This window comes from Giraffa tippelskirchi, chromosome 12 (assembly GCF_054371585.1).
Source record: "Giraffa tippelskirchi isolate mGirTip1 chromosome 12, T2T-mGirTip1v1.2.pri, whole genome shotgun sequence".
Taxonomy (NCBI): Eukaryota; Metazoa; Chordata; class Mammalia; order Artiodactyla; family Giraffidae; genus Giraffa; species Giraffa tippelskirchi.
The window spans coordinates 58,320,880-58,347,783 of record NC_137286.1 but is presented as its reverse complement, the minus strand read 5'-3'; the positions used below and the strand labels follow the sequence as shown (position 1 = coordinate 58,347,783).

The following is a 26,904-nucleotide window of genomic DNA, read 5'->3' as shown; positions in this document are numbered from 1 at the left end:
TGTTCCCGGGCCAGCCGGTCACAAGATGCCCTAGCAGGTGGACTGCGAGCTGGGCTGTTTGGAGCTGCCTCTGAAAGGTGAACACCCTCCCAGCTTGTTGCCATCCTAACCTTTTCCTCAGTCGTGGAGAACTGATCCTGGTACGGGCATTCCTCACCTCTCTCACCCACTTGAGCACTGCATAGGGCCTGCCTTCAGGGCAGGGATGGCAGTATTTCTGGTTGGTGATGACATCCCCGAAGACCGTAGCTCAGTTTAAATATCCCCAGGAGTGCCCTGGATCCATCACCACCAGTGAGTCCTCGTCATGAGACCTGGCTGGAGGGAGTCGGGTAGAGCCTCCCGTCCTGGCTCGGGGAAGGAGTCACCGTGCGGCTCATTTTCTGTCCTCCCCGGCATCTGTCTGGCCTGCAGGGGAGAAGGAAGTTACCCTCTGGGCCACTCCTGGCCAACCTGAGTTTTCTGCATCTGGGGCTTGGGCAGAGCATGTCCCCATAGCCCTCCAAATAAACACCTTCAGACAAGTGCAGACCCTGTCACAGCGCCCACCTCAAAACTGTGAACAAGGAGATCCAACCAGTCCATCCTAAAGGAAATCAGTCCTGAACATTCATTGGAAGGACTGACGCTGAAGCTGAAACTCCAATACTTTGGCCACCTGATATGAACAACTGACTCACTGGAAAAGACCCTGATGCTGGGAAAGATTGAAGGTGGGAGGAGAAGGGGACGACAGAGGATGAGATGGTTGGAGGGCATCACCGACTCGATAGACATGAGTTTGAGTGAGCTCTGGGAGCTGGTGATGGACAGGGAGGCCTGGCGTGCTGCAGTCCATGGGGTCGCAAAGAGTCGGACATGACTGAACTGAAGTGAACAGGTTGACTAAATCCAGGAGAAGGTGTTGGGCTGTGAGCACATGGAAATGGCCAAGGCGATGTTGCCTGTTGGCATCCAAGTTAAACATTACCCAGCCCCCCCCCACCTTTATTAGAGCTCTGAACCCATGGAAAATGGGCATTGAGTGTCCCGTTTTTATTGAGCCTGAAAAAGGTGACCCTTTCTCTGGTGGCTCAGATGGTAAAGAATCCATCTGTAATGCAGGAGACCCAGGATCGATCCCTGGGTTGGGAAGATCCCCTGGAGAAGGGAATGGCTACCCACTTGTATTCTTGCCTGGAGAATCCACGGACAGAGGAGCCTGGCGGGCTACAGTCCATGGTGTTGCGAAGAGTCGGACATGACTGAGCAACTAACACTTTGACACGGTCGCTCACTTGCCCTCACCCCGGGTGTATTTCCAACCCAGATCAGTTCTACATTGAAAACACTCTGTGGAAACTTTGAGAATCCTCAACTCAGAAGGAAAAACTTGGCATTCTCAAATGGTAGTTTCTGTGAGGGGTGTGTGTCTGCTTCTTGAATGGGTCACAAGCATTTTGTACACGTGCCTGGAGGCCGTTTGTGGCGTGAGGACCTTTCCTTTGCAGAGGGCAAAGCAGGCAGTCAGGAGGCAGGAATGAGTCGTGAGGCCCTCTCTTCGTGAGGAACGGTGGGGTCCCCAGTTTGCCTGTGGGACCACCGGAGCCTGGGGCCACATTCCAGGGATGGCCAGGGTTTTTTTTTCCCCTTTAGTGGCATTTTTGGTTTTGGTAACTGGGTCCATGGTTGCTATAGGTTGGTGAAGAACACTGGGGTAACCTGCATGCGCTAATGCTGGACTGAGGGGCTTTGTGCAGAAGCAGAAGTTAGAGACACCCTCAGAATGGAGAGATTTTAACTGGAAAGCAGTAGATTTTGTGCCACTTCCAAAGTCAGAGAATGGCCCGCATGGAGGCTGCCGTTGCCCTCATCGCAGGGCTCAGGGGAGCATCGTGCGCACGGACGACGCTGGAGGAGGAGACAAGGGCACCTCCCCTGTGGGGAGCCCCGAGCTGGGACCAGCTAAGGTCAGAGGGCGAGTTGTCCTGCTTCTCTGACATCCCAACATCCCAGACTCTCTTCCTGTGCTCTGAGCCCCGTCACTTAGGCAGGGTACGTTTAGTCAGAGATAGCAGTGTCTGTTTACATAGTACGTGCATCTCTTCCATTAAAGGATTTTTAAGGCATTTATCTAATGCGCGTCTCCTTTTGTCGGGGGATCTTTTCTCTGATTGCATGTAAATAATGATGTCAGCTCTGCAGTTTGTGTGATTTCTCAAGCTGTCTGTTTACTGCTCGATCTGACCAGGGCTCCCTGAGGCTTCTTGGGCCGTGCTGAGCCCCGACGGCCCTGGGAGGGTGGTGCGGGCTGGTGGTGTCCCCTGAGCTGCCGCAGATGTTCCGCAGCGTGGGGACTGTGCAGAAGCAGCTTCAGCCATCCTTGTGCAAAAACACGCTTTCTCGCCCCCTTTTCTTTTTTTCCCTTTGCTCTGTATCCCCTTGGTTTCCAGCAAAGCAGTGGACTTTGTGTTTTTTTGTGGTTTCTCAGCAGTTACTTCTAGCATCAGTTTCAATTGATTACAGTGGTTCAAGAATTTTTATGCTCAGGAGTCAGTTAAATATTATTTTCTCTTTCAATTCAGAAATTAGTTTTAGAGTGACTTTTTCTTTTTTTTTTCTTTTGTAACCACCTTCCCCCCTTTTTTAAGTTTCTGAAGGCAGGTCGTGCTTGTAACACACGAGAACACGTGAGCCTGTGGCTTACTTTCCCCAGTTGACTTTCCTGGTCATTTACCTTTCTGTAAAATGGAAAGACAAACAAGCAAACCCTTAAACCCAACTCAGATCATGATTGCCAACTTCTTTCTTTGTGCGTAATATTTTCTTTGTATAGATACATTATTTCTAGGTTATGCCTTCTTTATTTATCTTTGAAAGACCAAAAAAAAAAAAACCACCTTACACTGTTTACAAGAACTCGTTGTTCTAAGGCTGTACAATTGTGTCTGTGACGCTTTTTTCCATTTGGAACCATGGGGGCGATAAAGTTGATGTCAGCTGGCTAGCTGCCTTTTTTTAAAGGCAAAAATCCTTAATCGTTGTTTATACTGTAATCATTTTCATTATGTATATAGTGTGTGTCTCAGAAAGTCAAATGTCACAGTTCCAGCCTCCTGTTTGCCCTTCCTCTGCTCACTGCTTCCCTGTTCCTCATCTAGTCCCTTTCCTTTGAGGAGGGCATTGTCTTTCATTTGAAAATTCCATACCTTATGAAGAAGGTGACATTCCATTTCTTAAATGTAGTTAAATGCAACCAGGACTATTGAAGTGGACCTTTAAAATTATGTATGCCGTTGAACTTTTTCTTTGGGGAAGGCGCTTTTCCATTGGATGCTCTCACAGTTTAATAATTAAAAAAAAAAAGCAGGCTGTACAGGGATATGTTCTTAAATCCTGTGGCCAGGACCCCTATTCTAACCCAAGGGCTCTTTTGCGGCCTTGGGAGGGTCTTCCACTCTGAAGAGAGAGGAATCCCAGAGGAAGCACCATTGGAGGAGATGGTCTGAGGAGGGGTGCTCTTGGAGCTCAGAGAAAAAGGAAGCCCAAACACAGAAAATAGCCCTGATTTGCTCTGAGTGCACCCCACCTGCCAGCATTTAGCATCTGTGACTTAGCCAGAGGAAGTACATATTGGCCACTGAGTTCCTATGGCTTTTGCTCTGGGACTTTGCGCCCCAATGGTACTCCGTGAAGGAGCAGGTGGCTCTGTTCCACTTGGGTTTGGGAAGGAGCCGGGCAGGTGATTAGAGGAAGAAGGTCTTGGCATCACAAGAGATATCATGCTTGGCCATCTCAGTGTGCGTTTGGGGGTGCAAGCATGTGCCATGATGCTGCAGGGCTGAGTACACCAGGGAAGTGGGGTGCACACTGCAGGGGGCACCTGGGTGACCTGTGTCTTTGCCTAGAGAGATCATTGCTTTGTTTGTTTAAACAGAGCATGTGATGGAGCCATCAGGGATCATTTCTCCCGTTTTTCCAGGTGGCCTGTACCTCGATAGGGCTGTGACAGACCTGCAGAGAAAGCCTTAACTTCCACGTGGAAGCATACCTGGGGGAGGTCATCGCAAATGCAGTTTGCCCGGAGCACAGGTGCTGGGGTGCAGCGAGTAGAACAGGGAAACATCACGGGGCCTGGGAAGGACGCTGACTGAGGAGCTGGGGCCCTCGTCCCTGCAGTTTTGATGGACTCAGCAAAGCCCCTGGCTCCCTGGTCTCCTCTCTCTCTATATTCTTGATATCTCCTAGTCAGGTAACTATAATCGCATACAAAACCATGCCCAAGTTTTCATGAGGCTGAAGCTTGTCCCCAAATTTCCTTTTAAAGTTTTCATAACTGTTAGTTCCTGTTCAGATGGCACCGTGATGATGGATTCTTGATTACAAATGACTTAACAGTGCCTAATGAACTACTGACTAATAAATGTCAGCATATACTCTTTTAGTGGCTAGATCACATCCTTGTGATGCCAGGGAAGCCTTGCGTGTGTGGTTGCCCTTGTTATAGGGTGCTGTGCCTTTACCAAATGCAACAAGTGTTACTCTGGTATCTCGAAAGAATTAAGAAGGCAACAACCAACTTACTTTGTATCTTTTCCTCTAATAATTGACTTTTAACTTATTATTTGTAACTTATTAAACTTAGTAAGCAGTTTTTGTTGTTGTTGAGTCTCTCAGTTGTGACTGACTCTTTGTGACCCCATGAACTGTAGGCCTCCAGGCTTCGCTGTCCATGGGATTTCCCAGGTAAGAATACTGGAGCAGGCTGCCATTTCCTTCTCCATGGTAAGCAGTTTATTTTTCATTAAATTTTACACATACAAGGATGAAGCCAGGAAGAGTGGTGATCTGTTCAAGCATTGAAGTCCATCCTTATCTGTGACCACCTGCCATGTAACGTGTGACCCATGGACTGTGAAAGAGGACTGTTTTCCAACCTAAAGCGTTGATATCACAGATTGACAAGCTATTTTGCCACCTGATAAAAAGTAAAATGGATGGATGGATCTTGGAGATACTGTCCAAGTGACAGAAGCCAGTCACATAAGACCACCTATTGTCTGATCGCATTTTTAAGTTGAAAGTGAAAAGGCTTTGTGACCAATAACGGCTGAGTGTCGTTTAGTAAACAGAGTTGCAGTGCTGGAATGAGTTAAAATTCACAGGCATGTGTGGCCGAGTTAATGATAGGCACAGTCAGCACCATGTTGCATGGCAATGATTCACAAACAGAAGGGAGCCCATTTAAGGTACCTGTTATTTTACACAAGCACAAATGGAGGGTCTTGGTGGTGTGGTTTGCAGGAAAAGCAGAAGGTGAGAGGAGAGTGGAAATCTGTTCCAGTTGCTTTTGTATATACTCTCGTCATAGCTCCTCACCTGGCCAGGGACTCAGTGGAGGACACTGGGTAGGGTTTATACAATTCTCTTTCTTGGTAGGGCCATCCAGGCAGTTAAGAGTTTCTTTCTGTCCTTCTTATTACCTTAAAAATCCCCCAGTTCATGTCCTATAGAATACTTGAGTCAGATTGCCTTCATACCTTTAAGGTATGAAGGGCTGGCAGTAACACCATCCCCTGCCATTTATTTGCTGATCCAAATGAGTGTTAACTGCAGAATATTGTATATGTAGGGCGATAGAATCGGAGCCTTCAAATGGTAGCTGCTTAATCTCGAGAGAAGTGAAAATGACTGACACCCACCATTATATGGACTAAGCATTTCTGAGGCATTTGCGTGTATCTTAACAGATAAGAGCACCCACAAGTGGGATTTCTGCATGAGATTCATCTTTGGAAATGTAGAAGACAAATTAGCAAAACATTTCTAATTTTAAGATGTGCGTTTTGATTTGATGTCTGTTTGTTTGGAAAGAGGCTTTTAAAGTAAAAGCTGTCAGTGTGTAGCCATTACCATCAAAGGCTAAATCCTGGTGGGAAGTTACTGCACAGGTTGCCACACTAGGATGGATCTTTTCATATATATTTTTTATCTTATAACTTCAATCTTTTTGATTTACATCCCTAGATGGGGACAGGTGGGAGGCCAAATTCCCAAAGCCCAAATTTTAAGCAGTTATTATTCCTCTTAATTATTGGATGTTTCCTTGAATTTACTGAGTTTTAATTTTCGAAAGGTTCACTTTCATTTTTGGATATTTTGTACCAATATTCTATGCATAAACAGAATTTTTTATATGTTCAGTGAGTTGATATTTGGGGGTGGGGGGATGGCTGTGGGTTGCTTCTTGTGAGAGACCAAATACAGACTGGAGTTCAACAGGCTTTTGAACCAGATATTTCTATGTGCTAAAACTCTGTGAACACATGTAGCTTTGTCTGCCATTGTATATTACTGTATTGATTTTTTCTTCCCCCTCCTGGAAAGCTCCAGGCCTGTCTGTTCTATACCAATACAAAGGCTGGCCTGTTCCCCTGGGCCACGACAACGAGAACCTCTGGGGTCTGTGAAGTTGCTCCAAATTCTCTTGCACTTGATCGTAAAATTCCATTCCAATTTTATATGAAGTTTCGTTGTCAAAAAGAATAAACAATCGTTCAATAGATCCAGTTGTCAGTTGCTAACAGATGTGGAAATGAACAAACAGCAAAAAAAGCAAAAGTCTCTCTTTTAGGAAAGAAACACAAGTACTTTTAAAAACCCTTGTATTGTCAATAAGTGACTCTGTTTTAAAAGCATTTTCAAACATTTGTAATGAAAATGGAGGCCTTCTAATGTTTCAGAGCTTAGGGAGAGCCAGCTTACATGTAATCAAATGCTCCTGTTACTGTTATCACTGTAGTAATAGGGCTTAGTTCTGCCCTTTAAGTCCTGGACTCAGGTTACTCCTGGTCTTAGCAGTAGTCACAGTATGTTTCGCTGTAAAAAGAGACTGCATCCCAACACTTCTCTATATTAAAACACAAGGAGATGCCAGACTGTTAAAGTGCCAGTTCAGATGTTTTTATTTTGACACAAATATTAGTAAATATGTCATATTGTCCCTTGCTAAATATTTATAGCTTAGAACATATACTCTGGTGTATAAAATATTTTATGAAAGAAACATCCGTTTCCTCAAATTTCTTCCACTGCGTTGACATCAATCTGTAATTTATATCCAGAGATCTGAACGAAAAATTCTCTGTGAAGACCCTTTTATTTCAATGAAGATAAGACTATTCAAAGAGGGAACACCCTTGACTCTTTGTGACCCTTAACGGCAGAATGTTCTAAAATATGTGTATTTTCCCTTTTGCTCAGATTTTAATAGCTTCACTTTTGCAAGAAGGCTCAAAGCAGGGGTGACTTATAGGGTACAACTTTAGTTTCTGAGGGGACGCAAGGTGCACAGGGGAGAGTTGATTTGATCTCGTTGCGTATGCGATGGCCATGACAAGTGTCCTGTGCGTGCCCGTCCAGAAGGGAAATGCTGTTGTGAAAACACCGTCTCTTCTGACTTCAGCTCCATGACTGAAAGACGTTGTTCAACAGCTGTGAGTTTACAAGATATTGCACACGGAGTACTTTCCTTGGCTTCTTTAAACAAAAAAAAAAGAAAGAAACCAGCCTGGACTCCACAGTTTGGGATTCATGGCCACAGTTCTGGGCTTTAGGAGATGGCCCTCAGAGGAACTCTTCAGTAGACAGAGGCTTCATGCCAGGTGTCTGAGACGGTCTTGCCCGAGCGTGGAAGGGTGTAGAGGGTACGGCCTGCAGGCGAGCGCAGTGCATGTGAGAAGCCAGGGGGCAGGGCTGGAGGACGAAGGCTGGGTGTCCCCAGCCGCTCTGTTAACAGCTGAGTGGCTCTCCAGGATGGGTCGGTCGGTCACTGTATTCACAGAATGGACTCGAGGATCAGTAAACAAACCGTCTCCTTTACGTAAGTGGCGTTCTGATCTGTCTGTGCAAAGTTCCACTTCCTAGCTGAGATCCTCTGAGGCACTTTTATGTACAACTGCTCTGCCAATGTTTGCTGTCATTTGGTTGTAGTCGTGGGCTTCAAAATGGAATCATTTCAGAGCGCTTCCTCTGCAGTAGTTTGGGAAATGCTTGCAGTACCACGTGACCGTGATTCACCGCGAACTCAACTGGAAAATGTGCCTAGTGTCTCCCTGAAGCAAGAATTGCTCGCCTCTTGACCCTGGTCATTTTAGGCCTGAGTGTTCAACCTTGTTGTGTGGACGTCAGCACTGTGTAATCTGTGACCTTCTCTGCTCTCTTCCAAGCTATGGCCTGATTGTTTATACCTTAGCATTGCTATCAGTTCGGACCACAAGTCATGAATCTTTCCCTGACCTTAACCTCACTGTGGGTTGGCTTAAGGAACAATCTGGATCGGCTGATGTATAAGCACTAAATTATGTGAAAATTAATAACATTTTAGCCCTCAGCTCCTTAACTAAAGTAGTGGGAAAAGAATTGAATGTTTTATAGCAGTAGTAAATTATCTAGGAAATAGCTAAAAGGTGAGTTTTTATTTAACTGACGTTTTAAAAAGTGGAATGAAAGAAGGTGGGAAAAGAAAGAGTCATTAAGAAGGCTCACTTCAACCTGTACGCTGTGTTATTTTAACTTTGCCCTCTAGGCTTGGTTAAATAGTCATGTATTTTATGTCTTTAAAAACATATCCACATGTATTAGTAAGTTAAAAATTTAACAATACACAATTATGTTAGAATTATTATGTTTCTTGAAGAAATGATCTAACTTTAATGAGCATATTTTACAAATGCTGTTTCCCGAGAACCACTGCTTCTGGATGGAACATGCCAAATATCTGGGGTTCACCCCGTGTGTTGGTCACAGTGTCTTTCTAGTAAGTTGAAACACCTATTTAATTATCTTCTGCAAAAAAACTAGCCGGGTCACCACTGCGGCTTGTAGTGTACCTTTTGGATATCTGAAATGCTGGCGATCCTGAAGGACGGCACTTGTCTGCTCACCGTCTCTTTCTCGTGGATGGACTGTGCTCCGCCGTGTAGCCCAGTGGGTGGTGCTGGGCTGTGAGCAGCTGTGGTGCAGGAGGAGGTGGTCAGCAGGGTGCCTGGGCAGCAGGGGCTGGGTGTCGTGTTGGGCACTGTGCTGGCTGGTTTGTGGTGGACTTTCCTGTGCCCCCTGGGAAGGTGGGGGTGGAGAAGAGGTAAAGATGCCTGGGTGTGTGTGGGGGGCCCGGGGGTGTTTGGGGTCTGTTGTGAAAGCCCACCCCTCCCTCAGTTCTGGATTAACTCCAGTCAGATCGTGAGGGTCACCGGCCATGTAGCAGAAATGAGAACTTGGTGCAGAGCATTTCGTGTCTGCAGCAAATGCTGCTGAACCTCTGGCCTGTGCCCGGGGGTCCTCCCTGAACTGAGAGTCGTGCAGGGAGCCAGAGCCGCACGGTCAGCTTGGTCCTTCAGTTTACATTGCTCTGGGAGCACGTTTGTCTGGCAGACAGCATTGCTCCTCAGATGTCTTGGAACCCCGGATCCACAGTCTGAGCTGCTCAGTTCTCAGGACTAGTAATTGGTGATTTTAACCTGGTTTCTCCACTTCTTCTTTTCTAATGTATGATTTAACTGGGTAATGACGTCTTTTGGGTCCTTTCTCCCTGCATCCCCCTTAGCCCCACATCACTTGACAAGGGCAGGGATCTGATCTTGCTTTTCTCCCCCGTTCTCCCAAGCACCTAGACCGAGCCCCCGTCACCGCCGCTCCGGTCAGTGTTTGCCGAGTGCACGTCCACACTGGGTTTGTTTGAACACCCTCGCTCACGGATCCTGTCGGAATTTTGAGAGTGCGTCTGACACTCGAGGCCAGGGGCCCGGGGTCTCGGGGGGCAGCAAGCTTGCTGCCACCTCGTGTAGGGGGCGCTGGTGCCGGAGAGGGTCCCCCACATCCTCCACGGCTCTTCCCCCGGGACCCACAGAGGCCCGTTTCGTGGTCCCGGCTTCCCTGCTGCCACGACAGCAGCACCATTCAAGTGCCACGTGCGGCCTGATGGGCAGTTGGTCTTGTTAGGAGGGTCACCCGCTGTTCCCGCTGCACAGGTGGTGAGTGCGCCGGAGGCCAGGGGGCTGGGCGCTGGGGTCCTGGCACTGGTTTCTAAGCCTGTCTCCGGGCAGCCGTGATGAGCACGCTGAAGCCCGCTCAAGGGGAAGGGGAGCTGACGCCTGGTGTTTGGACGGTCCTTGGCTGTGTGTGGAGCTGCTCACCTGTGGTGACAGATGTCGAGCTGTTATTTAGTAACTTAGGTTTGTTTTCCTTTGCGCACAAATAAGCCCCAGCTCTTGAGTGCTTCTGCCAGCAACCATGGAGCCCATAATCACGCCGGCGTCTGCAGGCAACAGAGGTGTTGCATTGAAAGAGAACCTTCAGAGTGTGTGACGCAGGGAAGAACAGGCCCTTCTGTCCCGTTCCCAGACTTGCCTTGTAAAAAACTGTCAGCGTGCACACCACCATCCTTCAAAAACCCGGCCCAGTGCTTGGGGGCACTGCTGTAGGCGCTTGGGGCCCAGGGATGAGTAGATGCCCGCTTGGATGGAACCATTCTAGTGGCACAGATAGATCATAGTCAAGCCATCATGTTCGACAGTGATGTGCACTGTGAGCAGGAACAGATGAGTAACTGCTGTGTTACTCTCTGGGGTGGGGTCGGGGGGCTTGGTGTTGGGCTCTCCGAGGAGGGGATGTTTGCCCTGAGAGCATGAGTCAGCCAGGAGGAGATATGCAGACGCAATGGCAGGGGACCCCCGGCGGGAAGCTCCCGAGGTGGGGGTGATCGCAGGGTGTGTGCGTGGCGGGGCAGGACTGATTATCGCCTGACACTCTCAGGGCACCTGCTTGGTGTCAGGCGCTGTTCTCGGTATAGGACTAGAGCCACGGGCGCCGGGAAGGTCGGCCTTCATGGAGCTTTTGTTAAAGCAGGGCAGGCTGGGAGCTATTCCGGGCGGGGCACTCTTTTCCATAGAGCGCTCAGAGGGGGTCTCCAGGGAGACTACATTTGGGCAGAGACATAAAGAAGGGGCACAGGAAAGCCAAGAGGCTGGAGGGCCAGGGGCCATGGTGAGGACCTTGGCTTTGCCTGGGACAGGCGATGGTAGGGTTCTGAGCAGAGGAGCAGCTGTGGCTTCTGAGTTCCCAGTGGACCCTAGGGCCCAGACAGAAACAGAGAGGCCAGTAGGAGAAGACAGTAGCCCTGATCAAGGGCAGAGGGTATGCACCTTAGACCAGGATGGTGGTGGAGGTTGTTGCGAGAATCCCAGAGGGCCAGCAGGACGGGCAGATGCATATGGGATGCTTATACGATGGCAGAGAAGGAAGAAGAGACAGATCACGGGGCTGCAGCCCATGAGTGAGGGGCAGAGGACTGGCCCAGGCAGATCATCACACTGGGAAGAACGAAAAAAAAAAAGGGTTTTGTTCTGTGTGCTAGAAAGTCAGCCGAGAATTTAGACAGGAGGGTGAGATGACATAGTGACAGCTTAGCAACAGCAACTAGCGTTTGTTGAGCACTTACTGTGTACCAGGTCTTAAGACTACCCTGTGAGAGTCAGCTCCATTGTTAACACCCGTTCTACAGGTGAGGATGCTGAAGGATAGCGAGCTTAGCCGTCTTGTCCTGTACCACATATTTAGTTCGGATCAAGCTTGATTAGATGGTTGGATGGCATCACCGATCCAATGGACATGAATTTGAGTAAACTCGGGAGTTGGTGATGGACAAGGAGGCCTGGCATGATGCAGTCCATGGGGTCGCACAGAGTCGGACACGACTGAGCGACTGAACTGAACTGAAGCTTGATTAAATGATGTGCACCGTAGGATATATTTTATTGTTCCTTTAGGGAAGTTGCCATGTCTTTGGGTAACTATACCCACACCCAAGGGACTTAAGAAACATTTTAATGATTAGCAGTTGTTTAGGAGTGGGGCCAGAGACAATTTAGGTATTAGTTCAGTTCAGTTCAGTCGCTCAGTCGTGTCCGACTCTTTGCAACCCCATGAATTGCAGCACACCAGGCCTCTCTGTCCATCACCAACTCCCGGATTCTACTCAAACCCATGTCCATCGAGTCGGTGATGCCATCCAACCATCTCATCCTCTGTTGTCCCCTTCTCCTCCTGCCCCCAATCCTACCCAGCATTAGGGTCTTTTCCAATGAGTCAACCCTTCGCATGAGGTGGCCAAAGTATTGGAGTTTCAGCTTCAACATCAGACCTTCCAATGAACACCCAGGATTGATCTCTTTTAGGATGGATTGATTGGATCTCCTTGCAGTCCAAGGGACTCTCAAGAGTCTTCTCCAACACCACAGCTCAAAAGCATCAATTCTTTGGCGCTCAGCTTTCTTCACCATCCAGCTCTCACATCCATACATGACCACTGGAAAAACCATAGCCTTGACTAGATGGACTTTTGTTGGCAAAGTAATGTCTCTGCTTTTAAATATGCTATCTAGGTTGGCCATAACCTTCCTTCCAAGGAGTAAGCGACTTTTAATTTCATGGCTGCAGTCACCATCAGCAGTGATTCTGGAGCCCAAAAAAATAAAGTCTGACACTGTTTCCACTGTTTCCCCATCTATTTCCCATGAAGTGATGGGACCAGATGCCATGATCTTAGTTTTAAGCCAACTTTTTCCCTCTCCTCTTTCACCTTCATCAAGAGGCTCTTTAGTTCTTCTTCACTTTCTGCCATAAGGGTGGTATCATCCACATATCTGAGGTTATTGATATTTCTCCCGGCAATCTTGATTCCAGCTTGTGTTTCTTCCAGCCCAGCATTTCTCATGATGTACTCTGCATATAAGTTAAATAAGCAGGGTGACAATACACAGCCTTGACGTACTCCTTTTCCTATTTGGAACCAGTCTGTTATTCCATGTCCAGTTCTAACTGTTGCTTCCTGACCTGCATACAGGTTTCTCAAGAGACAGGTCAGATGGTCTGGTATGCCCATCTCTTGAAGAATTTTCCACAGTTTATTGTGATCCACACAGTCAAAGGCTTTGGCATAGTCAATAAAGCAGAAATAGATGTTTTTCTGGAACTCTCTTGCTTTTTCGATGATCCAGCGGATATTGGCAATTTGATCTCTGGTTCCTCTGCCTTTTCTAAAATCAGCTTGAACATCTGGAAGTTCACGGTTCACGTATTGCTGAAGCCTGGCTTGGAGAATTTTGAGCATTACCTTACTAGCATGTGAGATGAGTGCAATTGTGCAGTAGTTTGAGCATTCTTTGGCATTGCCTTTCTTTGGGATTGGAACGAAAACTGACCTTTTCCAGTCCTGTGGCCACTGCTGAGCTTTCCAAATTTGCTGGCATATCAAATGCAGCACTTTCACAACATCACCTTTGAGGATTTGAAATAGCTCAACTGGAATTCCATCTCCTCCACTAGCTTTGTTCGTAGTGATGCTTTCTAAGGCCCACTTGACTTCACATTCCAGGATGTCTGGCTCTAGGTGAGTGATCACACCATCGTGACTATCTGGGTCGTGAAGATCTTTTTTGTACAGTTCTTCTGTGTATTCTTGCCACTTCTTCTTAATATCTTCTGCTTCTGTTAGGTCCATACCATTTCTGTCCCTTTCTTTGCATGAAATGTTCCTTTGGTATCTCTAATTTTCTTGAAGAGATCTGTAGTCTTTCCCAATCTGTTGTTTTCCTCTATTTCTTTGCACTGATCGCTGAGGAAGGCTTTCTTATCTCTCCTTGCTATTCTTTGGACTCTGCATTCAGATGGGAATATCTTTCCTTTTCTCCTTTGCTTTTTGCTTCTCTTCTCTTCCCAGCTATCTGTAAGGCGTCCTCAGACAGCCATTTTGCTTTTTTGCATTTCTTTTCCATGGGGATTTTCTTGATCCCTGTCTCCTGTACAATGTCACGAACCTCCGTCCATAGTTCATCAGGCACTCTGTCTATCAGGTCTAGTCCCTTAAATCTATTTGTCACTTCCACTCTATACTCATAAGGGATTTGATCTAGGTCATACCTGAATGATCAAATTGGAAGTGGTCAAACAGGAGATGGCAAGAGTGAACGTCAACGTTCTAGGAATCAGCGAACTAAGATGAACTGGAATGGGTGAATTTAACTTAGATGACCATTATATCTACTACTGTGGGCAAGAATCCCTTAGAAGAAATGGAATAGCCATCATGGTCAACAAAAGAGTCCAAAATGCAGTACTTGGATGCAATCTCAAAAATGATAGAATGATCTCTGTTCGTTTCCAAGGCAAACCATTCAATATCACGGTAATCCAAGCCTATGCCTCGACCAGTAATGCTGAAGAAGCTGAAGTTGAACGGTTCTGTGAAGACCTACAAGACCTTCTAGAACTAACACCCCAAAAAGATGTCCTTTTCATTATAGGGGACTGGAATGCAAAAGTAGGAAGTCAAGAAACACCTGGAGTAACAGGCAAATTTGGCCTTGGAGTACAGAATGAAGCAGGGCAAAGGCTAATAGAGTTTTGCCGCAAGAATGCACTGGTAATAGCAAACACCCTATTCCAACAACACAGGAGAAGACTCTACACGTGGACATCACCAGATGGTCAACACCGAAATCAGATTGATTGTATTCTTTGCAGCCAAAGATGGAGAAGCTCTATACAGTCAGCAAAAACAAGATCAGGAGCAGACTGTGGCTCAGATCATGAACTGCTTATTGCCAAAAATTTAGGTATTAAAATCTCCCTAAATCTGAACCCATTGTATGTGACTCATATACCTCCTCCTTCCATGGGCCCCTCAAGAATGATCATGGGTACCTTCCCCTTACCTGTAAAGCCACAGAGAACCACAGGCCTATATGTTTCTACGTGGGAATTCTCACATGATGGTCAGAAGGTCTGAGATGAGTTTAAAAAAAAAAAAAAAAAAGATTGTGGATTCCAGGCGGCAGCCACTGAGGTAATCTCTTTATCAAGGCTGGTGTAATTTCTATAAGACTTGTTTATTGTACTCTCATTTTGTTATCTTGACGTTACTGCCTTTGAGGAGGTTATAGAATTATTGTGATTTAATTACAGACCAGGTATTTCACAAGATTCATTTGTTGTCTCCACGTTATTTTCTCATTTCTTCGGCTGTCAGTCCCTGGGTGAGGGTGGGAAGGGAGGCCTGCGGTCGGGGAAGAGAACATGGTAGAAATGGGTGCTCTGTTCAGGAGGGCGCTGAGGGCTTCTGTCCCATCTGGGCAGGGGGGCTGGCAGGGAGCTGTAAGGACAAGGCCGCCTGGGCCCCAGCCCTGATGAGCACGGCCGGACTATAGGGGGATGGTAGTGTTAAAGTTAGGATTCTCTGGAAGTGTAAGGACTCCCCTGCACCCCTTGTCATCTGAGATTTTTGAAACCCTGCTTGTGTTTTTTGCAAGAGCAGAGAGGGGACTAGTTAATAGCGCTGACCATCTTGTCTCTGGGGAGAATTTATATCTCAGTTTACTGGAAGACAGCTCTGGTATTAGGGCAACAAGAAGGGTTTTATCCCTGTCCCCCCTTCCTGTGCTCTGTTCCTACTTAATTCTTGCATTAAAACCATTCCTGCTAAATTAGAACCTGCTTTTGTGTTTCGCCCTTGTTTTGAAGAAGGGTTTTAAGTCTAAAGAAAATGGATAGCCTCTCATCTATCATGGTGATTTCTGACTTTCCTAAGGGAAGACGTGTTTGAGTGAGGAGGCTTGTTCCTTTGCAGGAAGGAGGTGGGCCTGAGAGAAGTTTTGCTGAGAGGGGAAGCTTGGAAAAGGGCTGGACGTGGGGGGACTCCCGCCAGAATGCGGCATAGCCATTGTTCTCTGTAGAAATGTACAAAGGAGAATTAAAGTTGTGCATAACCTCCTAGAGATTTCTGCCCTGGCTGTGAAAAGTTCGAGTGTGGTGCTATCAAGTTGAAAGTAGACAGTTTAAAAACTCCACCTCTTCTGGAAGTTTGTTGCCACCTCCACAGTGTTCTTGCCTGGAGAGTCCCAGGGACGGGGAAGCTGTTGGGCTGACGTCTATGGGGTCGCACAGAGTCGGACACGACTGACGCGACTTAGCAGCCACCCCAATTTGGCAGTCTTTAGATAAACTGGCAGCCCCCATTTTGCCAACAAGTAAGAACCTTTGATTTTTGTTTTTTATGATTATTTTTTAAATAGCAGGGAGGTGAGAGAGTCGGCGAGTGACTCAGCAGACAAGGAATTTCTTTATGCCACCAACTGGACCTGTGAGCCGGCTTCCCTGGTGGCTCAGCTGGTAAAGAGCCCACCTGCAATGCAGAAGATGCCGGTTCGATTCCTGGGTCGGGAAGATGCCCTGGAGAGGGGCATGGCTTCAGCCCTGCTCCCCCGAGCCGCTCTGCAGAGGCCCTCTGCCGATCAGAACGGACCTGGAACTGGAGAGGAGCGGTGGTGCAGGAGCCCCAGAGGGCAGGCCCCTGGGGCTGGAGTCTGCGGGGTTCTCTTTGTTTCCGTTGTCCGTCCCTCTGTCTTGGAAAATGCAGAGGCAGACCCGGTGCCGGCTCCGCAGCTGCTGAGGCAGAGCCGGCTTTTTATGAATGAGGCCTGGGCGGGGGAAGAGAGGGCTTGTGTTACGGAGGCAGTTGGTTGGGTAATGTGTTTCATTCATGCCCAGCTATCTAGCCCCGGCTGTATTTTAAAGGATATACTTCATTTTTCGTCAATTCAAATGAGGTTTTTCTCCCCCCAACCCCCATGCAACTGTCCATAAATTAGGACACTAAGCATGGTGTGTGCATTGATTTTTTAAATTTTTTCTTCAGTGTTTGCTTATTTAGTTGGAGGGAATGGTAAGGGAAGTGAACTGGCAAAGGGAAGGCAAGGCTCCGTCATCCCCGGGGGCCTTGGTTATGTCTCTGTCCCTGAGCCACCCCCGTGGAGGCAGGCAGTGTTCCTGTGCCCGCCGCCAGAGAGAGGGGGTGCTGATCTGGGGCACCTGCTGCCTGGGGTCTGCCCGGGTCTGCACGTTCCGCCCCCCAGGCCCGCTCTTCTGCCTCCAGTGGCCCTGGAAGCCTCGTTGTGGTGGCCACTGTTTTGGTGAATTGGACGCTGTGTGACAATGTGAGCCCCCCTCCCTGCCCCCGCTTCCCGCTGGGAGCGGAGCCCAGAGGGCAGGCATTGTCCCAGCGGAAATGAACCTCTGTCAAAACAGACTCCAGAGAGGGGTGGCGGGGTTACAGTGCCCCCCGAGCCCCGGCAGAGGGCCGCTGTCCTCCGAGAGGGCCTTAGGCCTGGATCAGGCCTCTCCCCCTGACCATCCCATGTGCAGAGAGCAAACCCCAGACCGACTGGCCGTCCACACCACCCTCAAAATGATTCCCCAAATCGGAAGTGCCAGATGGGTGCCGTTGGGCGTGTTTGGGGGGAGAGAATTGCTCTGAGGCTTCATGGCTGTGGATGTGGAGAGTGACTGCTGGGAAGTCGTGCTGCCGTAGAGCGTGAGCGTGCCCTCCGCCAGTGTGGACGCTGAGAATAGAGGCATGAGGCTGGTTTCTGGCGCCAGCTTTAAATAGGGCCCTGCCCTCCCCTTTGCTAGTGGCAACCAGATGCTTTAAGACACCTGACGCCTGAAGTCACAAGCTCTCCAGATGTGCCAGGTGTGTAAACGGAATCGGCGGGCACCCTAACGGCCCCTGCCCAGCGCCCGTGTGGAGGCTTCCCGTCAGCTTCCTTTTGCCAGCTCCTCTTTCCGCTCTCCCTCTGCCGGTGGTGTGGACGGCCGGTTGGCCTGGGCTTTGCGCTCTGTGCGCGGGATGGTCAGCGAGGACAGTGCGTTGTCACATAGCTTGCAGCTCACACGACACTTTTGCTGGTTGCCCTAATTTCTCTCCGCTGTGGGTGCGGTGTGTCCCATCACCATGGGGACGGCCCCTCCCCAGCCTTGAATGCCACACCTGGGCTGTTTTAGGCACGGGTGATACAGGTTGGATTTTTGTTTTGGTTTGGTTTTTACCCTGAAAGGAAAGTATTTCACTGCAGTTACACCAAAGGAAGGGATGAGAAGGAAGGCATTGAGGACTTGATGTAAATAGCTAGTCTTGGGTCCTAATTGTGCAGTCTCTCTTTTTGAGCAGCAGCCAACATGATGTCACTGTGTCCGCATCCTGAGGATCTGAACTAAAGGCCCGCTGCATGGGCCAGCTTTGGGCACAGCGATGCCTTCGGCTTTGAAGTTCGGCGGGGGTCCTGACTAGAAAGAAGTCAGAGCTGACCCAGGGTGTGCCTGGCAGGTTCTAAGATGACTTTCAGAGTCTTACGGCTGACAGTGGCAGGTCACTTAAGCCCACAGGCTAGACCCTTGGAGGATTTCAGGACTTCAAGAAGGAGAAGGGATGGAGAAGGATTGCTGTAACAATTAAAAGAAGGAGCAGGAGAGGACTGCTGTAGGAGAGGGAGCAAAGTATCTCCAAAGCAGGTGTTTCCTTATGTAGGAGATTGAGATGTTGTAGCAGGTGACTGTGCCACTGGTGATAAGACCGTTTTAGTTGAGGGAGTGCTCCCTGGACTACCCAGAGGTTAAGTGTCAGCAGGGGCAGGGGCTGTAGCATCTTCTTTCTGAAAGATGAATAGAAGATGGGAGGGGGCAGATAAAGCAGGACTGAGGAATGTTTGGGGTTTGGTTTTGTGTGGCTTACGGGTGGAGGATTTCACCAGTGAGGTCAAGAGAGCCAAAACTGTCAAATTCAAGAAGTATCTCAGAGATACTTTGGCCAAAAACAACTTTGGGGAGCAAAGGCTTTGAACTTGGCTCCTTGAAAGACAGTGTGCGGAAATTCACATTGAAAGAATGCATCCCATTGTAGCCACAGCCGTATGTGCATGTAGACATCTGTATGCACTGTGTTTGTCTTGCCTCATTGAAACATAAGTTTTTTGCTTGGGTTGATTTCCCAAGTAATCAAAGCTCACTTTTCCGAGCTCACGGTATTTAAAATTTTCTTTTAATTGTTGTTGATTGACAGCAGTTTGCTTTCTTTAAAACAGATCATTTTTATGGCAACCCATGGCACTATTGTGAAACCTGGGGCTTCAGAATCTGTTGCCTTGTGGGGCTCTGATTTTTCGTTAAATGGCCTTGGACATCTATGCATGTGTCTATTTTATGCATTTGGTGTGTTCTCCTGTATGCTGGGATTGTTAATTCTGACCTTAGTCTCTTGCTAAAGTAGATAACTGTGAGTTTTTATAAATGATTTTCCATGAAGCTCAGAGGACTTTTGTGATTGCTCTTATGTTGGTGTCAGGTTGCACATGTTTTGTGGTTGAGATTCTGTAATAGAATTCTGTCCGTCCGATCCATAGAGTGTTAAATGCGTAGTCATAAAATACATACTTGACTGAACTCCAAATGGGAAAAGATGTCTTTTTAATGATTTTAGATTTTGAGTCATTGCTATTTATACTGTTATATTTTTCTTTCTCATGTCCATGGTCTTCATCAAATCAGGAATTTTTGGTCCATTTACCTTACAGTTTTTTTTTTACACATAGTTCCTTGTATTTTCTCAGACAGGAGTTGTGCTGCTTGAAATGAAAAGTAAATGTAATGTGTCACATTCTATTGGTAACTGTTTGTTTCCACTTTAGGCCAACAGGAACTAATGATTTTTTAATTGTACCTGGCTTGAAACACAATGCAAACATAGTTTCCTACTGCTGCTACTTCTTTTTCTCCCCTTAAGCTGGATTCAATAACTTGGAGGTAATTAAAAATGTACGGATCTCAGAAATGCACTTGTGTTCATGGTCATGGGTTCACCAAGTAGTGCTCATGTATAATAGTTGGATAGGAGCTATGAGCACTGAGGTGATGAGTAGCCTGTTTTATGTATTTATTACATTATTGTTTCTTTAGCGGAATGAAACAATCTTCCTCTGTAGCTCTGGAGCGCTGTGAACTATCCCTTTGGGGAATTATCATGCTATTTTGCAGGGTGATCTTCTCTTCTGAATGTCGCTGTGTGTTGCCAGTATCCCAAGGACCGGTTTGGGACTAAGACAAAGGACTTAGGGGCAGAAGGGAGGAAATAAACACACGCCCTTTCCATCTTAAAAGCAGGGTAGTAGTTGCCTTGTTGATTTAGCTTGGAGACTGGAGGATGAAGTGCTCCCCGCAGGGTAAGTGCCCTGGGGGGCCCTGAAGGAGAGGTTGGGGGGGGGCTGTGCACACAGCAACGCTGTGAGCGGGACTGGAGTCGGGAGGGGGAGTGCTGAGAGCCTCAGCCGCTCAGAAGACACTCGCTAATCCGCTTGTTAGAAGCTACACTGAACTGGAGAGGATAAACAAAAACGGGAGATTCTTGCAGATAACAAATCCAGGGTAATCATCCGCTACAGTTTGAAAGCATCACCACGTTCAAGGACGTTTTCTTTTGGGGTGGTTTTGTAGTTAAGATTTGCATTTAGATGCGTGATTCCAAATCCTGAGGGATTAGTGGAGTATTTAAGGTAGATGGGAATCTCATAGATGAGCAGGTTAAATTTCACTTGAAGATGCACCTGTTTAAACTTTCTGCTGCCGGAGTTGGCAGGCATGTGAAAAATTAAAAGAAATTTGGATAGATCTTGTACGCCAACCCTTTGAAAGGCTGATTTTCACTTTGGGTAGAGTGTTTCTCTTTCTTCACAGAGCTAGTGTTCCTTGAGGATTGTTTTCCCCGAAGCGTGCAGTCAAAGACCCTATGTTTGGACAGAGCAAGAAGACCAGACTTCCCAAAGGCAGGCTGCGTTTTCATGTGCTTTTATGCTCATCCTCTCTAGAAGGTCTCGGTCTGTTTATATGGGTGTGTGTGTGTGTCTGTGAGTTTATTCAAGGCACTTTGCACGGCCCATCTTCACCTCCAGCACTCCTGCAATGCAGCCCTCTTGTCTGTTAGTTCCCCTGTAAGTGATGACCTGTGATAACTTCAGGAAGAAGGATTTGTTTTGCTTGTCTTGCTTAACTAACTAAATCTTTAACCGTGGCCCTTAAAAGAACCTCTGAAATCCTAAAGTAGCTCTAAGTTATTACCATAAACTGTTTTTTTCTTAGCTAACATAAAGAGCTTAAATATCCTTGTCTTTCTGGTTGGTGGGCTTTACGACCAAAATCATTTCTAATAGTTGTGCTCGCTTGTTAGGGAAGACAAACGCATCTTTGGTCCTGTGAACTAGCAAAGCACTGGCCGTGCGTTTCCTGTGGCCCTTCTGGTGGGGGAACGTTGGGGCCCGGCCTGGGGGCAGGCGCGGCTGTGTGTCCGTGAGGGGCAGGAGTCCATGTGGACCCACACGTGTCCCCATCCAGCCTCTGGTTCCTTATCTGTTTCCAGTTTCTGTGAGTCTGTCTTAATCTTTCCTGAGCTTTTGATGAGCTCGTTAAGAACGCTGGGGAGGGTTGGGCAGCACAGTGATCGTGCTGAGGCCCAGCGGCCGGCTAGCGGCCCAGGGCTGTCTCATGCGTCAGAGGCGGCGCAGGTCGGCCCGTGTGCACTCGGCAGCCCTCCTGGCCGCCCCCGCAGCCCGCTCCCCGCCTCCCTGGTGCTCCCAGCGGCTGTTCAGGGAGTGCTGCAGTTTATGGGGCGCTCCAAGGAGGCCCCCATAGTTGTCACTCTCAGCTAGCCCACGAGCACCCCGACACAGAACGCAGCCTCTCCCCCCAGCCCCGTCCTGGTCCTTCTCGCGTGTTTGGGATGTTGGGGCTCCCTGGCGAGAAGGAGGGAGGGGTGCTGGAGGAGGAGCTGGGATCACATGAACCACGCTTGTCAGAGGCGTGCAGGTCTCTAAGATGGGAGGAGGGACGCTGCAGTGCCTTGTCCACCTGCTGAGCCCCCTTGAGGTGGCTCAGCTCTGTGTGCCACGCCCGCTCTGTGTGCCACACCGGCCCCGTGTGCCACGCCAGCCCCGTGTGCCACGCCGGCCCCATGTGCCACACCCGCTCCGTGTGCCATGCCAGCCCCATGTGCCACGCCAGCTCCGTGTGCCATGCAGATTCCATGTGCCATGCTGGCCCCGTGTGCCACACTGGCCCTGTGTGCCATGCTGGCCCTGTGTGCCATGCCGGCTCCATGTGCCATGCAGATTCTGTGTGCCATGCTGGCCCCGTGTGCCACGCCCGCTCCGTATGCCATGCTGGCCCTGTGTGCCATGCCAGCTCTGTGTGCCATGCAGATTCCGTGTGCCATACCCACTCCATGTGCCACGCCGGGCCCGTGTGCCACGCTGGCCTCATGTGCCATGCCTGCTCCGTGTGCCACGCCCGCTCCATGTGCCACGCCGGCCTCGTGTGCCACACGGCCCCGTGTGGCATGCCGGCTCCGTGTGCCACGTGGCCCTGTGTGCCATGCCAGCTCTGTGTGCCACGCCTGCTCCGTGTGCCACTCAGATTCCATGTGCCACGCCAGCTCCGTGTGCCACACTGACTCCGTAAGGCTGGCATAGACCCAGCCCTTCTTGCAGTGCCTCTGCTGGTGTCTCCCAGCTGAAAGTTCTGCCCCTCCCATCCCTTCATTTTTTTCTTCATAAGAGTTGAACAAAAAATTTAAAAAAAAATTCTGATTGAATAGTAGGAACCTCTCTCTATAACTGGTGTGTGTAGGAATAAATATTAAATAAACACCTTCCACTGGGTGTTACCAGCACTCCTATGGGGATTCTCTCATGATGCTTTTTCAGCATTATTGAGGGAAGAAAAGCCAAGGATATGTCTTGCACTGGTCTTCCTCGTGGACATGTGTTGAAAACCAGGAGCCATCCTGTGGCTGGAAAAGCCCATTATCTGGTCTTAGTAAGAGATAGCCAAGGATGCGTGTTTACGAATACCAGGCCTCTGCACAATATTGACATGAGTGTTTGAGGGCACAGCTGACTCTAAACCAGAGGTGATAGTCAATATCGCTCAAGCTGAAAGTTCCGTGAGATCTGAGGGGACATGGTCTGCAGGCCCTGAAGTCAGAGCTGCCTCGCTTGGCCCAGGCCCACTCAGGTTGTTCCCCTGAGTCTGCCTCGCAGCTGCTCCACAGGATGCTTTGTTTACTGTGGCATGGTTGGAATTTTATAGATTCAGATAAGCTGGAGGTAGTTTCACATTTTTAACAGCTGAAAACATGCTAATCATCAAGCTTAGATTCTCTCAAGTAGGGTGCTGAACATAGGCTACATTGTGGATGTATTAGCAGAGGAACCACATTGTGAGATGGACCTTTGCTTTGCCTGCTTGAACCATTTACCTCCAGGCAGCTTTCTGGAGACTTTCCTTGCACAGCGTTGTCCAGATGTATTCCTTGGTGCTATTGGAGGCATTTTGGTTGTGTGGAGCTTGTTAGATTTAGATTCCCAGCATGGTGTTGGAAGCGGTGTACCCTGGGAGCCATCCTGGCTCTGGCACCGGTGCCTCTGTTTCCTCCTCTGTAAGATGGCATGGACAGTGTGCCCCCTCGGGGGTTTGTGAGGTTTAAGGGAGCCCGTGACTGTGAGGACCTCACTGTGGTGCCAGGACCACAGTAGAACACCACCCGTGGAAGCGTAAGCCAGCTCCACGTTTGTCAGCATCGTTAGTCGTTAATGCATGTGCTGTCCCTGGCCTTTTTTTCCCCTTTCTTCCAGCAGTAGGGTTTTCTGTCAATATAGAGAAAGCCTCTGTGATTCACACAGTGTACGTTCAGAGGAGACCACAGCAAGCTGTATGAAAATAGTATGTGTGAATTTAGTCAGAATGTTTGAGCCACAAGTTTTCCTGTAGATATTGTCTTGTAGTTGGAAAATTCTCTTAAGGGCAGCTTCAATGAACGTTCCTTTTTGATGGTTGAGGTGTCACTTTTGTGTGGGAAAGATCACACTTTTGTGTGATACAAAGATACTATATACGTGTTGTCCAGGACAGGCGTGTGACACCCTGGCACGGGGCAGGGTGATGCTGGGTATCCCCGCGAGCAGCATGGATCAACCCAAGGGAAAATGACATTTGTTGGTGTAAGAGCTATTAACATTGTAAAGAATTTTAAAGTAATAATAAGGTATTGGGATGTTAGTTAGCACCAAATTAGATAACTACAACTAAAATAGCGTTTCACTGATTCCGAAACCTGAAGTTGAAAGATTTCCGTTTTCCTCATCAATATGTTTCTCTCCCTCAAAAATGTTTCCAACTGTGGGATAAATGATGAGGAATTGTTTCACTTTGAGTTTTTAATGCTGCCAGCGCAGCAGCTTTGCACTGAAAGAACGGTGGCTATAGGAATGACTATTCAGCTCCCTGGACTACTGTGTATACCTGTGTCGCCAACAGCACATGGGAAGTTAAGCATCCACTGAGATGCTAATCGACCCTTATGGGGTTTGGTGCTGGAGGCAGGATGATGACCGTGACCTGACCTTCACCGTAAGTCTGTGCAGGGGTAGGGCAAGTGTGTGTTTGAGAGGTTTCTGTCAGACAGCTGAAATGAGGGGCTTTTAAGATGCGCAGCTATCCGGAGCCTGCCAGGCCATGCAGGTGCGGGGTCAGGAGGCTGCGGGGTTGCTGTGGTGTAGATGGTGAAAATCCGAGCAGGATACGAGTCCAGGGTTCTGGTTCGATCCCTTTGACCTTCCACGAGGCGGGGACGCTGACTCTCCCTGGTGTGTCCTGGGCTGGAGTCAGCCTCGGGCAGCACAGGGATGGAAACCTCGGCCAGTGGCCCTTCAGGGTGCTGGGAGGCTTACGGACCTCCCGTTGTAAACTTGGATCATGATGCCTTTTCCAGAGCAACTGAGATTGCACTCCACCAGCTCAGGGTCAGGAGCTGGAAGGGCTGGCTTCTCCTCTGCTAGATCCGGGAGAGAAGCCATCAGCGTGAGCTCCGTGCCTCCCAGGTCCTGCCGGTTCCAGAGGCTTGCGTGGTGCCAGGGCCCAGGGCATCAGATGCACTGCCTGCCTGCCAGACGAGAGATGTGAACCACCGCGGTGAACTGGCAGTGACTTAGGCTCTTCCTTCATTTTTTTCCTCCATCCTTTGTTTTTGTAACTCTGCTGTGTGGACACGAGATTATAAACCCTGCACATGTAATCTCAGAGCTGCTAGATTCAACCCCAGAGAAGGCTCAGTTGGGTTTTGAGGAATACTTAAAAAAAAAATGTGGGTCAGTTCCATTTTCCAATGTTAACAACCGAATAAGGGCCCTGCCTTGACCGCGAGGCATGTGCACAGAGTCCTTGGGGAGTGCCTGCAGTGGGCACGACTGCTTTGGAGAGAAGTGGTTCCAGTGGGTCTCCTGCGCTCCGTCTTGGTTGCTGAGATTGTGTTCCCCGTGTTGGGTTTGTCCATGCAGTGAGGACCCACCTCCCCCACCATGGGGTCTGGGCGGGAGAAGGACTGGGTCACCCAGGACTGACACGGAGCTTGGCGTGAGCTCCTTCAGGGAGCTCCACTCTGAGGGGGGCCCACACAGGTCCTCACTTTGCAGATTTTGGGGTGAACTAAGCAAAGAGTGGTCAGGGGCGATCATGAAAGTCATGTTTATGGTTTGAGTGAAGGCCAGCCTTGGGAGATGGGCCCAGGCTGTCAGACGTTATGGAAGGTGTGGGGCAGGGCGCAGTTTTTCCATTGCATCTCAGAGTAACCTGACCAGCTTCCTGCTCTCTGCTTTCTCATGTCAGTGGCTGTGCTGTTTGCTTAGTATCTGCAGTGTATCAACCCAGCGTATTAGAGCCTAACTCTTGTCCAATTACTGCATAGTGAAGCTAGTACCGACATACTTTAGACAAGACTCCCTACCTCACCCTTCCAGTAACACTCTGCCATGTAAAGGTGAAAAGTTAAAATGTCTTATTTTAGTCTTTTAGAATAAGTTAACGTTGAGAAGAGCAACACTTGTCGAGTGTTTATGTATGTATATGGCCACCCCTTTATATCGTATTTATAAGTGAGCAGCTCTCTTGTAAACCGAAGATTCCAAATGATTTTCTCAAGTTTGAGTCAAGGTTTGGCAAACTAGAGCCCACGCGGCCACATCTAGCCCTCCGTACCTGCTTTTGTAAATGAAGCTTTCTTGGACCACAGTCATACTCCTTTGCTTACCTCTGCAGCTGCTTTCTTGCTGTGATGGCCGTGCCAACTAGTTGCCACACAAACAGCACAAGTTTCAAATCGCTTTTCAGAAAACATTTGCTGAGCGTCAGTGTATTTGGTAGAGGATCTAATCTCTCCCTGAACACCTCCGTGTCCAGGAACCTCATCATCTAATGAGGCAACTTGTTTCATTTTCAGACAACTAAAGAGTGCAAGCAGATTCTTCCTTTTTAGAAACAAACAAAACCCTACTTCCTTATAACTTGGTTCCTTTTATTGGTTCTACTTGTATCTTATGAGCCATAAAAAAATAAATATCCCTTCAAAATAATGGCCCTTTTGAATATGTGAGGACAGCTCTTCTGTACCATCTGAATATTTCCTTCTCCAGATTAAACATTTCTTGTTCCTTTACCTGTTCTTTAGTCCAGAATTTTTAGTCTCCCTTTGATAAATTCTAGTTTAGCAACCCTCTGAGCCACGTCCCTGAGAATTAAAATACCACCTTTGGTGGTCACAGCCAATAGAAATCAGACCCAGACTGTTGACTAGCCTTGGTTTGGATGCCATGGCCCCTGGGATGCAGCTGAAGTCTGTTATTTTCTTGGAGCTCGTTGACATGAGACAGCAAAGCACCTTGGACTCTCTGACCCTTTCAGCTGTTAGGCACATCACCAGTGTATTATGCTTGGTGGTGGTCTACATTGATGTTATTTTCTAAAAGCTTTTTTAAACCTTGTTGTATAACATTTGGACCTCCTTTCCAACGTGATCTTTTTATATCCAATTTTATCTAACTTACTTGCCTCTGCTGTCAACTTTATCTTTGAATTTCATACACATGTTGTCCAGGCCTTTCCTTGAGGCCTTGTCCTTGGGCTCACCAATGGATTGTCCCCCTTGGGCTTGACTCCAGG

The 26,904-nt window shown here is 48.3% G+C and overlaps 1 protein-coding gene and 1 long non-coding RNA gene across 3 annotated transcripts in view; one reads left to right on the top strand and one right to left on the bottom strand.

The window, feature by feature from the left end:
• The window catches only part of IGF1R (insulin like growth factor 1 receptor), a 306,250-nt gene that overhangs the window by 138,210 nt on the left and 141,136 nt on the right, over positions 1-26,904 (top strand). The window lies entirely within an intron of this gene.
• LOC145530261 (uncharacterized) lies at positions 20,406-22,494 on the bottom strand. The gene is made up of 2 exons (XR_014071616.1): positions 22,305-22,494; positions 20,406-22,182 (listed from the first exon to the last, which is right to left on the bottom strand). It is a non-coding gene; the product is annotated as an uncharacterized LOC145530261 (long non-coding RNA).